Consider the following 15,943-nt stretch of genomic DNA (forward strand, 5'->3'; position numbering starts at 1 on the left):
GGCAGAGACTATCTTGCCTCTTTGATACTTTTCTGCATAACTTGAACTTGCAGGTCACCTCTGAACAGGGTACCCCCTGTCCCCATCCCCAGGCCTTGTAACCCTGTCCCCACCTCTTCTTCCTCCTTACCCACCTCTCGCCTTGGGATATGGCCAGGGTTTGCAGCCCAATGGGCAATGCTTGGAGCCGAGGCATGAGTGTGTGTGTGTGTGTGTGTGTGTGAGCGTGTGTGCCTGTGTAAGTATGTGGGAAGTCATCTCTCCCCTCTCCTCCCACTGTGGGGAGCATCTCCTTCCCACTTGGCAGGGAGCAAATAAGGGAGACTTCCAGGTGTTTCTGGACTCCCCTCGCTGCCGCTGCCGCATGGACCTGGCGGTAGAGCCATCTGGCCAGGGGTGTGGACAGCCCCCTTCAGGCCCTAGTTTAGGAGGCAGGCGGCCTCCTCCAGTGTGTGCCTGCTTCTGTCTGCGGGTCCTGGCTGCCAGGCCCACTGGAGAGGAGCCTGAGGCCCCACCATTTTGTTATGTTGGCCTCAGCCAAAGAAGGGGAGAAAATCAGTGAGTGCCATGTATTTGCCAACCTTGTGTCCATTTCCATTGGACTTGAACCTGAGAGGGAGGGCTTCCAAGAGAGACCCTAGAAATCCCATGCCCTAGTCTCCTATCTGGCTCCTAACTGGGATTGGATGCTGGGTCCTGGTAGGATTCCGGAAACCTGGAGCTTCCCAAGTCCTGACCTCCACCCCTCTCCTTCTGGGCAAACACCTTCCCCCATGCTCTACCCAGTACTGGGCCCCCCTCTCCTGCTCCTACCAAGCCCTGCACAGCAGTCCCCCTGCTGGCACCTTCCCCAGCCAGTGGGGCTGGACACCAGGATCCCAGGTGGAAAAGGGGGGCGGGCATGGAGCCTTGTGAGAGGGAGGGAGTCTGGGGCAGGTCCAAACCAAAGCCCAGTGTTGGAAGGCTGCGAGGGAGGGGTTGAAGCAAGTGATCGGGAATGGGGAGAAGGTAGAGGAGGGACAAAGAATAGAAGGGACAGGAGAGAGGGAAATGGAGAGGCAGAGGCAGAGCAAGTAGGTGGGGGATCCAGAGAGAGGAAGGAGAAAGGAGAGAGGAAGAGTGAACTGAGGGGGCATTCAGAGGGACAGAGAATCTGGGATGGGGGAGGACAGGAGACTGGAAAGATGGAAGAATGATTAGTCTAGGGAAGGAGGCAGATGGAGAGAAGGGTTGTGGGAGCGAGAATGTGGGGAGAAATGGAGGGGGAAGAAGAGGAGGATGATGAAGGCAACAGGATGCTGAGGAATTAGGGAGCAGCTGCTCTGGGCACTGTGTGAGGGGACCACCCAAGGGGCCGCCAGACCCCTGTGTCTCATGGAGAGGTTAGAACCTACCTCCTCAGAGGCCAAGGACAGGGGTCCAGGTAGCCAACACCTTCACATCCAGGGAATAGCCCAGATGATTGCTGAGCAGGTTAGTGCCACTGGAGTGGGTGAGTGGTAGAGAAGAGGGAGGTTAATTTCCTTTGGAGGCAGTCTACTCAGCCACCTGCTGCCCTGGCAAAGAAGTTGGCTAGGGAAGCAGGGTTGGGTGGGCTGAAGGAACACCAGGATAACACAGGGAAGGGAAAGAAATTAGAGTGGGTACCAAACCATAGCTCTGTCCCTGAGGCTTCTGCAAAGGTGGGCACAGAGCAGATAACAGATGCTCCAGCCAGGGACCCCAGGGAAAGCCTAAGTGTGGTCCAGATGGCTCCTGGGGCAAGGAAGCCATAATGGCCAGGGGACATTTGTGGAATGCCCTTACCCCAGGCAGGCATTGGTATGTAGGCTTCGGGAGGAGACAGAAGAACTGTCTTGTTCTCTTGGGCCCGAAAGCTGAGCTTTGAGTGGGCCTTCTGAGGTACTCCTGCCCTGACTGTGACTGCGTCAGAGGGGCTGGCACTCCCCTGCTTTCTCTGCCCTGGTCTGAGGACTCTTGCAGGGCAGACCAAAATGGCTGCATCTTAGATGTGGTTTAGAGCACCGGTTGGTCGAGTCCTGCTGGGGCCCTGGGATGCGAAAACTTTCCTCTTTGGGGACCAGTACCCATGGAGGAAAACACTTTTCCTGAGGGTGTGAGGACCATGAGTAGAATCAAGATCCTTTTCATGCCTGGAAAATCCAAGACGTTGGGAGTTTATAGACAAGGCTGTGGGGGGGGATTCCTTTGCCTTCACTTGAGATTCCTGCTTGGACCTGGGGGAATCCCCCTTCTCCAGTTTCCAGTGTGGACTGAGAAAGGGAGACTCTCTGGAGAAGCTGGGCTGTTCCCAGCACAAGAAACTTCCACAGGCCCCTGCCTGGCTCAGGGCTAGCCTCTGGGTGGGATTGCAGTTTCCTGAGAAGGGAACAAGGGAGCCACAGTCCTTCCCAGAGCTCTGACCAGCAGACCTCAGAGGGCCTGTGCTGTGTGATGTTAGGATAGCTTGGTGTCGTCTACACCCCATTAGTAAGTTCTGTCTGACTGTGTCCTCACTGTTCATTGTCCAATTTGGTAACACTTATTTCAGTCCAGACCCCTTCTGCTGCTGCTGGATTTGAGCTTCAGTACAGGTGGAATGATGTTCAAATAAACAAACACTTTATATCACCCATGCTGGCTTCTTCTCTGAGTTGGCCCCTGGGGGATCATGGGGGATGAAATTCAGCCCAATTCTTTGAACCAGGTTTGTCTGCGTATCAACAGAGCTCTTCTATCATGACTTAACAGCATAGTTTATTTTCCCACCCTATGAACCGAGACCATGACCCCTCTGGACCACAGTGTGATCACAGTGTGATTGGAGTGCCATTCCAATCCTGGCTTCCATCCTCAAAGGTAATCCAATGCCCCAAACCGACTGCTGGGCCTCTGGTCACTTGGTTCACATTTCATTTGAAGGAGACTTCTAGAAATCCCATAAGACTGAATCAGATAGCTCACCTAGCTGAGATGTATCCTGTTAACCGGGCACATTGCGTCCCCAAATAAAACTGAAGTTCCATTACCAGGGGAAAGGAGGGAATGGATGGAATGGGCAGCTGGCAGTGTCTGCACATGCCTGATCTCATAGGCTTGACTTTGGACTGAGGGCTCTGACTAGAACAAACAAGGCCTCACCTTTTTCTGCCTGTGTGGCCTTGGACAAGTCCCTTCCCCTCTCTCTAAATCCTCACTGAATGAAGGGGGATGATGATAGTGATCTTGAGGTAGAAAACAGAATGGTCTGTGCAGAGAATTGAATGCTGAACTGTAAAGTGTGAGGCAGGGAGGGTCAGAGATTAGTCTGGAGAGATGGGCAAAGGCCAAAGGATGACAGAGCTCCAGACCTGAGAGCAATGGAGAACCATGGAAGGATTTAAAGCAGCAAGAGACACAATTAGATTTGCATTTCAGAAAAATCACTCTGGTTGCAGTGGTAGGGGGCCTAATTAGAGGGAGACTATTTGATTTTATGTATTTGAGAGAGAAGGAGACATTGATTTGTTGTTTATTTTTAAAAAAGATTTTGTTTATTTATATTTAGAAAGAGGGTAAGAAAGGGAGAAAGAGAGGAAGAGAAACATTGATCAGTTACCTCTCACCCCAGATGGGGGATCTGGCCCACAACCCAGGCTTACTCCCTGACCTGGAACTGAACCTGCCACCTTCTGGTTTGTAGGCCGGTGCTCAATCCATTGAGCCACACCAGGCAGGGTATTTATTCCATTCATTTTATGCATTCATTGGTTGCTTCTTGTATGTGCCCTGACCAGGGATCAAACCAAAAAACTTTGTGTATTGGGATGATGTTATAACCAACTGAACTAGAGAGAGACAATTTTAATTAAAAGGAAATCAGGAGTCTGGCCTGAAGCAAGGTGGTGGCAGTGTCCCTGAGAGGTAAAACATTCAATATTTAGGAAGTTGAATTGAGGATACTTGGTAACTGATTGATTGTGGTGGTAAGGAATACAGAGTGGCATCAGGAGAACAATTAAAAAGAACATTTACCAGTATCACAGGGGAACAAGATGATCAGTTCACTTTGAGACATGCTAAGTCTGAGATGCATGTGGGGCAACCCAGTGTAGTTTTCCAGTAGTTAGCTGACTTCCATGGGTTTGAGAGCTCAAGAAAAAGACCTGGTCAGAAACATGAACATACAGGTGATGGTTGAAATGTAAAGCACAGATGAGCTTGCTTAGGGTGACTGTATAATGTGAAAAGACCATGGGGCTATGGAATGCTGGAAAACACCAACATATAAAGGTCAGAGTAATGGCTGTCCAAAAGGATGGGACAATGAAAAAGCTATAGGACCATAAGAATGTACCATTATGAAAAACAAGGCCTTAGAGTTCAAGGTTAAGGCCAACTAGTCAGGTGGAACAGAGAGGTCCAAAATTCAGGACTGAAAAATGTATCCACTGGATTTGGGATCAAAGATGCCATGGTTGAAGAGCATGTTTGAAATGTGAGGAGAGCCAAACTGAGGTCTGTTCAGGGAGAGAATGGGAGGTGACTGCGTGAAGATCACTTTTTGAAGAATTGAAGATAAGGGGATATGACTCCATTCATTCAGGAAATATAAAGTATACGAAGTGGCCCAGCAGTGGACAAGGATCAGCATGTAATCCAGAGAATGTGGAATTTCTTTCTTTAAATATTGAAGAGTTCTGGTTGTTCATAGGTCATGGCCGGTAAAATTTTAATGATAAAGAGAGGTTGACTAATGGAAGAGGATAGGAAGCCTCTTTTTAGAGTAGAGGGAAGTGTGAGGTTTAGGGATCCCTTGCCTGTTAACATCCTTTCCTCAGTGAAGCAGGAGGCAAGATTGGATACTCAGAGAGAAGGGAATGAGCAGGGGGTTTGAGAAGAATAAAGAAAGTCTGGAAGAGTTGCTAAAGGAGCTGTCCAAGGATATGTAAAGGACTAATGGATGACCGTGAATTTGTGGTAGCACCAACAGACAGAAGGGCGGGCACAGAGAAGGCTGATGGTAGATTGAGAGGTAGGTGCAAGGTAAGCCGTGTGTCCTGAGAGTGCTTCAGAGATTCGCAATGATATGTGGGTTGGGTATTAAAAAGAAGAGCCCAGAATGGGACAGGCAGATGGAGAATAGAGAGAAACTAAGGAACTTAAGGGACTCAAGTTTGCATGAAAGAGCTGGGAGGACAGTAGATTATGGTTAGAAAACTTAGTGTTTGGCCTGGCTATCCTGGGTAATTCTTGAATACTTTGCAAAGCACCCTGATTAGGATGTTCACCCAAATGGCAGAAATTGGAATGAAGAGGAGTCAGTTTATCCACAAATCAAAGAATGAGAGTGACTGGAAGGTTGAAAGATGACAGCAATGAAGAGGGTTAACAGTGCAAAAACTGGACGTCGTGTGCTTCAAGAGCAATAGGCATTTTTTATCTGAGAGACAAGATGTATTTTTCTGGAAACATTTGGGGAGAACCTCCATGCAACAGGACGGGAGAGAAGGAACAGTCTCCACTAAAAGGGCTGCAAAGGTGGTAGTGTCCTAAGGGGAGAGAACTGTATCTCAGTGAATGCCAACAGACAACATGAAGGTTTGTATAGCAAGGAAAAGACACATCTCTGAGTGACCCAATGTGTAGATTCATGTGTAGGTTTTGTTAATGGGACAGTAGTCTTCCATGTCTAGTGTCTCATTACCAGGTTGCATCAGGCTTGAGACTTCCTTTATTTGAACTTTTGGTAATAAAATACTTTGTTCTCCTCTCCAAACAAAAAAACAAACAGACAGACAGACAAACAAACATATAAACAAACAAATAAAAGGTGTCCAGAGAGTGTGGTAGAAAGGAAGGGACAGAGACACATTATAAGAGTAAAGATCACTGTGCAGCCCGGTAACACAGAGAACTCTCACTTTGAGAAGTGACTAACGGTAACAGGAGGACAAAGTTGGTAGATTTCACCAGACTGAAAGTGTCACATAGAGTTCTAGTTTGAAGCAGCTTTCAAGTTCACTTAGGTAGAAGAAAGAAAGAAAGAAAGAAAGAAAGAAAGAAAGAAAGAAAGAAGGAAGGAAGGAAGGAAGGAAGGAAGGAAGGAAGGAAGGAAGGAAGGAAGGAAGGAAGGAAGGAAAGAAGGAAAGAAAGAAGGAAAGAAAGAAGGAAAGAAAGAAGGAAAGAAAGAAATAAAGAAACAACTGCTGAGGCAGCTGTGGGCATCCACACAGATCCGGAGGTGCTGGAAAGCACCTCCAGAGATGAACAATGATCATGTCTTGTACCACTAGAACTCATGGATTTAAGCATATTTCATGTATTTGGTCCACTATATTTATTACCCTAATTAATGCTTAAAATGTCCCATTGTGCCCTGGCTGGCATAGCTCAGTGGGTTGAGTGCGGGCTGCGAACCAAAGTGTCGCAGGTTCGATTCCCAGTTAGGGCACATGCCTGGGTTGCAGGCCACAGCCCCCAGCAACCACACATTGATGTTTCTCTCTCTCTCTTTCTCCCTCCCTTCTCTCTCTAAAAATAAATAAATAAAATCTTTAAAAAAATGTCCCATTGTTAGTCAGTAGAAGGTGCCTTAGATTGATATGAGTCTTTTAAACCTAACCATAATTATCTGATAATACCCTTGCTCTCTGGTATAACATGTTCCGGGCTGGTCTTGTACACTTATTTCCTCCCTCAGAATCAGCCATTTCTCTAAGAAGCCCCATTTCTAAACCTTCCCAGTTGACAAGGCGAAGACACAGACACTATATAAGTGGGAGGGAGCAAGTGTACATGTCATAGACACAAAACATATATAGATATGTGACTTATCTACTATAATAAAATACCTCATGAGTTAATAGTGATACATGGAAGGTTTTGGCTTAACATCTTCTATTTTAACATATATATTCCCTCATTCCCCTGCGCTGAGAATCCGATTCTCAAGGACATCGGATTCATTTGCTTTTCCCTACATTAAAGCTCTCAGATATACTACCAATGATATGATTACCAAAAACATATTTTCTGCTTATCTTTATAGTCACACTGTTATCTAATTGCCCAGATCACATAAACCATTTTATACTACACTGTTTCCTTATATCCCTCATTTAATCCTAGTTCTGCATGTAGTTAATGACATAGTTAACTCAATACCAGACTTTATGTTATGTTTCTCAAGACAGTTTGGTTGTCAGAAGCTCAGTTTCTAAAAGAGTCCTAAGGAAGAGTTAATGGAAATAAAAGCCCCCAAGTTCTGGCATGGTGCTGAGAGTTTGCTGCTATGATGCTGGAAAGTCAATCCAACTGGTACAAGACTCTGGACTCAGTCTCTGTATCAATCCATTTTCTTTTGCCATTGAGTGTTCCTGCCAACACTTAATTTCCCCTCCATTATAAGTAACTTCGTGGGGAACCTGGGCACCTAAGATTTCTTCCATTTCTTTAAGCTCCCACAATTTTACTAGGATGTCTTGGTATTTGGTCATTCTGGGTAAAATTTACTAGGTATGCAATATGCTCTTCCAATTTATAGTTTAAAATATTTCAGGAATGTTTTCTTGAATTGTAATTTTTGACATTTGTTCTGTTCCCTTGTTTTTGTCTTTTATACACTTGCTGTGTCTTTTTATTTTTGCCTGTCTTCTATATTTGTCACCTTTTTTAAAGAGAAGTTTTAGGTTCACAGCAAAATTGAGCAGAAAGTACAGAGATTCCCATATTCTCCCTGCCTGACACACACTGTCCCCTACATTAATAATACCCCCTACGGAAGTGGTACATTTGTTACTATTTGATGAACCTACACTGGCGAATCACTTCACCCCAAATCTGCAGTTTACATTAGGCTTCACTCTTGGTGTTGTGTGTTCTATGGGCTTGGACAAATGTATGACATGTACCTACTGTTACAGTATCATGCAAAATAGTTTCATCATCCGAATAATCCTGTGCTCTGTCCATTTGTTTCTCTACCCAACCCCCTGGCAACCAATCTTTTTACTGTTCCAATAGTTTTGCATTTTCTAGAATATCTTCTACAGTCATGCACTGCTTAGTGACTGTAGTTCATCAACTTCGTTTTTGTGTAAACGTCAGAGTGCACTTATGCAAACCTGGGTGGTATAGTCCCCCTACACACCTAGGCTATGGGGCATAGCCTACTGCTCCTAGGTTACAAGTCAGTCCAGCACGTCACTGCACAAAACGACACAAGATTAAGTCAAGCACAAAAGAAAATACTATCAAAAGGTGCATGCAATGAATATGAGATGAGGCTGCTATTGGTGTAACACAGCATGTCATTTTACTGTAGACTTCTTTTTTTTAAAAAAATATTTTAGTTATTTATTTTTAGACAGAAGGGAAGGGAGGGAGAAAGAGAGGGAAACAACATCAATGGGTGGTTGCCTCTCACACACTCCCTACTGGGGACATGGCCCACAACCCAGGCATGTGCCTTGACTGGGAATTGATCCGGCGACCCTTGGTTTGCAGGCCGATGCTCAATCCACTGAGCCACACCAGCCAGGGTGGTGAACTTTTTTTATAAGTAGAAAGAGTAAACTCTAAAATAACAATAAACATATAGTATAGTAAATACATAAACCAGTTCCTTAGTAATGTATTATTATTGGCAAGTATCATGTACTGTACACAAAACATCTAGTATGTGCTATACTTTTACACCATTAGCAGTGCTGTCAGCACCAGCATCAGCACAAACCTAAGGACAACACACTGCTCTACAATGTTAGGACAGCCACGATGTCACTAGGCAATAAAAAATTTTCAGTTCCACTAGAATCTTATGGGACCACCATCGTGTATGTGGTCTGTCACTCACTAAAACATTGCTCTGTGGTGCATGATTGTAATTGGAACCATACAGTTCTGGCTTCTCTTACTACTAGCAATAATGATGAGACATTCCAACATGTTTTTTTCATGGCTTGATAACCTCATTTCATTTTTAGCGCTGAATATTCCATTTTCTGCATGTACCAGTTTATGTGTCCATTCACCTACTGAAGGACTTCCAGGCTGCTTCCAAGTTTTGGCAGTTATTAATAAACTGTTGTAGTCATTCATGTACAAGTTTCTGTGTGGACGTACATTTTCAACTTCTGTGGGTAAATACTGATAAGTACAATGCCTGGATCATATGCTAAGAGTATATTTTGGTTTTTAAAAATAAACTGCCACACTATCTTCCAAAGCACCTGTACCATTTTGCATTCCTGCTGCTCCACATCCTCACCAGCATTTGGTGTTGTCAGTGTTTTGGATTTTGGCCATTATAACAGTTATCTAGTGACAGCTCAGTACTGTTTTAATTTGCAATTCCCTAAGGACATATGATATGATACTGAGCATCACTTCATATGCTTATTTGCCATCTGCAAGTGAGGTGTCTGTTCAGATCTTTTGCCATTTAAAAAGGAAGTGGTTGTTTTCTTGCCAGGGATGTGATTTAAAAAAAAATTCTGCATTTAACCACACATGAAACTTTATTTGAACTCTAGTAGGTTTATACCTACTGGTAGGTAATAACACCATTGGACCTTAAAATTTATGCATCTTTAAGAAGAGCCTTTAAAAACCAATGTGCCGATTGGTTCACTAAAGCTTTCATTAGTAAATTGAACACAACCCCTTTTCTTCACCATTGTTTCTTTTTTTTTTTATGTTTCTTTCAGTAGGAATTTTCCTTAACTTATACTTTACGACCTTAACTTTATCTACTGGATCTTCTAAGATATTAGGAAAATCCACTTATTTCCTCCAGGAGGTTAAATCTCTCCTTTCCCTCTCACATCCCTTCTGTCACTTTCTCAAAGAATTAAGCATATCCTGTATGCAAAACTGTGGAGAATAAACAGTAAAATCCTGACCATAAGGAAATTATAATTGTATTGGGAGACATAAAAGATTTAAGTAGAGGAAATAAGGTTTGAAGTATAGGCTGGATCTAAAGCATGAAGGCTATGCACACATACTGTTGCATTCACCCCATTTGTTTGAAATTGAGATATAACTGACATAAAACATTAGCTTCAGGTATACAACATGATTCAATATATGTACCTGTTGTGAAATGATAGCCACAATGTCTGACATCCTTCACCACCATTACAAAATTTTGTGATGATAACTTTAAAGATCTACTCTTTTTTGCAACCTGGAAATACACATACAGTATTATCAACTAGTCACCATGCTGTACATCACTAAGACTTATTCTAAAACGGCAAGTTTGATGTTTCAATAACATTAACCCATCTTGCCACCCCAGGCCCCAACCCAGGCCTTTGGCAACTACCCATATGTTTTCTGTAGCCATGAGTTCACTTTATTTTTGTGTTTAAGGTTCCACACATCAGTGAGATCACATGGTACTTGTCTTTTTGACATGCCATTTAGAATAATGCCCTCAAGGTCCATCCATGTGGTGGCAAACGCCAGGATTTCTTTCTTTGTTATGGCTGAATAACACTGCATTGTGTGTATCTACACATTTAAAAAAAAATCCATGCATCCATCAATGGATACTCAGGTTGTTTCCATATCTTGGCTACTGTAAATAATGCTGCAATGAACATGGGGGTGTAGGTATTTTTTTGTTAGCATTTTTATTTCCTTTGGATAATTACCCAGAAGTGGGATTGCTGGATTATATGCAGTTCTATTTTCATTTCTTGAGGGACTTTCACACTGTTGTCCACAGTGGCAGCGATTTGCACTCCCACCAACAGTGCTCGAGGGGTGCCTTCCCACCACACCCTCCTTGACACTTGCTGCCACTTGTCCTTTTGGTCACAGCCACTCTGACAGGAATGAGGCGATATTTCATGATGATTCTGTTTGAAATTGTATGAAATTTTATTTAGTAAAGACGTGTCTTAAATTATTGTGTAAGTAAGGGGCTAAATATTACATATGTATACATTTTGAGTAATTTCATTATGGTTTTGATTTGCATTTTCTTGATGATTAGTGAAGTTGAGCACTATTTTATGTACATGTTGACAATCTGTATGTCTTCTTTGGAAAAATATCTATTCATATCCTCTAACCATTTTAAATGGACTTTTTTTGTTATTGAGTTGTACGAGTTCATATACAAGTTGACCTCTTATCAGATATATGACTAGCAAATATTTTCTTCCATTCCATAGGTTGCCTGTTGCTGTGCAGCTTCACAGTTTGAAGTAGTCTCACTTGTGTATTTTTGCTTGTTTCCTTGGCCTTTGTTTGGTGTCAACTTCATAAGATCGTCACCAAAACTGGTGTCACAGAGCTTACCACCTATGTTTTCTTCTCAGATTTTTATGATTTCAGTCTTAAACTTGTCTTTAATCCATTTTGAGTTAATTTTTTGTGTATGGTGTAAATTTTTTAAGATTGTATTTATTTATTTTTAGAGAGAGGGGAAAGGAAGGAGAAAGAGAGGGATGAAACATCAATGTGTGGCTGCCTCTCAGGCCCTGCTACTGGGGGCCTGGCCCGCAACCCGGGCATATGCTCTTACTGGGAACTGAACTGGTGCTGCTTTGGTTTGCAGGCCCACGCTCAAGGCATTGAGCTACACCAGCCAGGGCTGTGTATGGAGTTTGATAGTGGTCCAGCTTTATTCTGCATGTCCAGTTTTCCAAGCACTGTTGTATACTCTTGGCACCTTCGTTAAAAATTGACCGTAATCTCTGTACACAGACTGGCTGGTCCTCACCACCTGCATGTGGCCCTCCCACAGTAGTTTTTAAAAAATATATTTTATTGATTATGCTATTACGGTTGTCCTACTTTTCCCCCTTTTATTCCCCTCTGCCCTGCACCCCACCTTCCACCAGCATTCCCCCTCCTTAGCTCACATCCATGGGTCATACATGTAAGTTCTTTGGCTTCTCCATTTCCTATACTATTCTTAACCTCACCCAGTCTATTTTGTACCTACCATTTATGCTTCTTGTTCTCTGTACTTTCCCCTGCACTCTCTCCCCTCCCTTCCATGTGATCTCCATTTCTGTAATTCTGTTCCTGTTCTAATTGTTTGTTTAGTTTGTTTTTGTTTTTTTTTCCAGTTCAGTTGTTGATAGTTGCAAGTTTGTTGTCATTTTACTGTTCATAGTTTTGATCTTTTTCTTGGATAAGTCCCTTTAACATTTCATATAATAAGGGCTTGGTGATAATGAACTCCTTGAACTTGACCTTATCTGGGAAGCACTTTATCTACCCTTCTATTCTAAATGATAGCTTTGCTGGATAGAATAATCTTGGATGTAGGTCCTTGCCTTTCATGACTTGGAATACTTCTTTCCAGCCCCTTCTTGTCTGCAAGCTTTCTTTTGAGAAATCAGCTGATAGTCTTAAGGGCACTCATTTGTAGGTAACTGTCTCCTTTTCTCTTCCTGCTTTTAAGATTCTCTCCTTATCTTCAATCTTGGGTAATGTAAGTATGATGCGCTTTGGTGTGTGCTTCCTTGAGTCCAACTTCTTTGGGACTCTCTGAGCTTCGTGGACTTCCTGGAAGTCTATTTCCTTTGCCAGATTAGGGAAGTTCTCCATTATGTTTTCAATTTCTTGCTCTTCCTCTTCTCCTTCTGGTACCCCTATGATTCAGATGTTGGAATGTTTAAAGTTGTCCTGGAGGTTACTAAGTCTGTCTTCATTTTTTAAAATTCTTGTGTCTTCATTATGTTCTTGTTGAATATTTATTTCTTCCTTCTGTTCCAAATCGTTGATTTGAGTTCTGCCTTCCTTCTCTTCACTGTTGGTTCCCTGTACATTTTATTTCACTTTTCATAGCCTTCACTTTTTCCTCTATTTTGCGACCATACTCAACTATTTCTGTGAGCATTCTGATTACCAGTGTTTTGAACTCTGCATTTGGCTATCTCTTCAGTGCTTAGTTGTATTTTTTCTGGAGCTTTGATCTGTTCTTTCATCTGGGCCAAATTTTTTTGTCTTAGCATGCCTGTTATGTAGTAAGGGTTGGAGCCTTAGGTATTCAACAGGATGGGGCAATGCACATGGCTGTGTTGTGGTGCTGTATGTGGGGGAGGGGTCTGAGAGGGGATGATGCTGCTTGCTGAGATCTCCCGTTGTTTTCAGTCACTTCCTCCGCTATCCATAAGCCAATTGGGCCCTTCTAGTGCTGATTCCTGTATGGGTGGGTTTGTGTATGTTCTAGGACCCTGTGGGTCTTTCCAATGAATTCTCCTGTGAGGCTGGGAGTTTCTCCTGCTGCCTCAACGCCCACAGGTTTTTTCAGGCAGAGATTTTGAGGTTTTATTTATCTGTGCTGGAACCCTGGGTTGTGTGGTGTGCCTTTCTCCCCAGTTGTTCCTCCCAATTTATCTGAACGCAAATGTGGGAGTGCCTGCTGCCACCTCACCAGCCCAGTCCTCCAGCCGCCACCTTGCCTTGAGTCCTCTCCACTCCAGCTGCATGTCTCTGCTCCTCCTATTAGTCTTGATGTTTCTTCTTTAACTCCTTGGTTGTTGGACTTCCACAGTTTGATTTTCTGGCAGTTCTGATTATTTTTTTGCTTTTAAATTTGTTGTCCTTTTGGTTGTGAGCCCTGCTCCCAGCCTTCTAAATGCTGGGACATAGCCCCTATTCAGAACTCTGACCATCATCAGACCCTGGGGATGCCTAAGGGAAAGCATGCCTGGAACACTTGCTTTCCTACCCTCCTGCTTATAATCACCAGCCACAGGGGAATTTGAGGACTGCCAGAGACTCTCTGGGAGATGAATGAGGTGGAGGCCCCCAATCTATCCCTCCTGCATTTCTGTAACATTCTATAGGTGGAGCCTCTTCCTTTTCAGGGTCTCCTTAGCCTAGACCTCTTGCCCCCATCCCACTCAGTGCTGTTGAGTAGGGGTCCTGCCAGGAGCTGAACAACTCAGTGAGGAACCACAGTATGTCTATGTGCACAGGCAGAGACAGAGGGGCTCATGGAGGGTTGTGCTTGGGTGTTAACCCCTAACCCCTGGGGAGAGTGAGGCAGGGCAGGAAGTCTCTGGGGTCAGTCCTAGATGGCAGTTACCTTCCTTCCTCCACTCTATACCCTGGGGCCCTCAAAAGGGGTAGGAGGGTATGGGTAGGGGCTCTCCTAGTGGGGTTTGGAAGGTTGGGTTCCTAAATGCACTCTAGTTAAAGAAATATTAAAAAGTCTAAAGTGAAAAAAGTGACCATGTATGTATGGGTTTATTTCTGAGCTCTCTATTCTGTTCTATCGATCTATGTCTGTTTTTAAGCTAACACCATACTGTTTTGATTACTAAGGCTTTATAGTAATACTTATCTATTTCTGTAAAAAAAAAGACAAATTTTGATAAGGACTGCATTGAATCTGTAGATTGCTTTAGGTTGTTTTATTGCTGAGTTTTAAGTCTTTCATCAGGTATGTATTTTGCAAATATTTTCTTCCAGACTATAGTTTTTTCATTTTCTTTATAGTGTCTTGTGGAGAATTTTAATCAAGTCTAGCTTACCAATTATTTCTTTCATGAATGGTGGTTTTGGTGTTGCAACTAAAAAGTCAATGCCAGAAACAAAATCCAATGGGTGGGGGTGGGAATAGGGAAATAAGGGAATATCATTAGGGTTTTTTTTTTTTTTAAGTCAATGCCAGACTTTCTAGATTTTCTCCTGTTATCTTCTGGTTGTTTGATTGTTTTGTTTTTCACGTTTAGGTCTGTGATCCATTTTCAGTTAAATTTTGTGCATGGTATGAGGGCTGTGTTTGAATTTTTTTTGCATGTGGATGTCCAGTTTGGTCCAGGACCATTTGTTGAAAACTTATCTTTTCTTTATTGTATTGCCTCTGCTTGTCAAGCATTGGTCGACTGTGTGGGTATATTTCTGGGCTTTGCAATCTGTTCCACTGATCTCTTTGTCTACTATTTCAATAACAGTCTTGATTACTGTAGCTTTATATTAATTCTCTAAGTCAGAAGGATTAGTCCTGACTTTGTTCTTCTCTACTGATATTGTGTTAGCTATTCTGGTTCTTTTACTTAACACAAATTTAGTATGACTCAAAATAACTTGCTGGGATTTTGACTGGGTTATGAATCTACAGATCAAGTTGAGAACTGACTTCCTAACATTGAGTTTTCCTATCCATGGCCATGAAATCCTTTTATTTAGTTCTTCTCTTATTAGTTTTGTAGTTGTCATATAGTTCTTGTACATATTTTGCTAGATTTGTTTCATTCTTTTGGGTGCTAATGTACATTACTTTCATTTTCAAATTCCAATCATATGTTGTTGGTATACAGGATAGTGATTAAAATTTGTATATTAATCTTGTATCCTACAACCTTGCTATCACTTATTAGTTCTACAAGTGTTCTTTTAGATTTTCTTCAAGACACTATGTCATCTGTGAACAAAATTTTACTTCTTCCATCTGTACACTTATTTCCCTTTCTTGTCCTATTGCATTAGCTAGGACTTCCAGTATAAATATTGTGAGAATGGGGAGTGAATATCCTTAGCTCATTTCTGATCTTAGTATCAAAGCTTCTAGTCTCTTTCAACTAAGGATGTTAACTACAGGTTTTTTGTAGCTATTCCTTATCAAGTTGAGATATCCCCATATTCCTAGTTTTTGGATGCATCATTTTGCTTATCTGCACATCTTTAGCATGCTTTTATCATCTGTGGGGATATTATTCTGCTCCTTTCTTTGGCATTTGACTGGTCCTTTCTGTTACCCATATTTGTATTTTAGTTTTTCTGCAATTTTAAGGAGACATGATTTATGAGTTTTTCTAGTTTCAAGTTTCTACAGTACTTTTTGTATAAAATATTAAATATGAAATGTACAAACAATTGTTTGAATTCAGCACAGAATGTGGTAGGACTTTAAACTGTTTCTTTTTTAAAAAAGATTTTATTTTTAGAGAGAAGACAAGGGAGGAAGGGAAACATCAATGTGCAG

Source organism: Phyllostomus hastatus, unplaced genomic scaffold (genome assembly GCF_019186645.2).
Source record: "Phyllostomus hastatus isolate PE091 unplaced genomic scaffold, TTU_PhHast_1.1 phas_contig_16, whole genome shotgun sequence".
Taxonomy (NCBI): domain Eukaryota; kingdom Metazoa; phylum Chordata; class Mammalia; order Chiroptera; family Phyllostomidae; genus Phyllostomus; species Phyllostomus hastatus.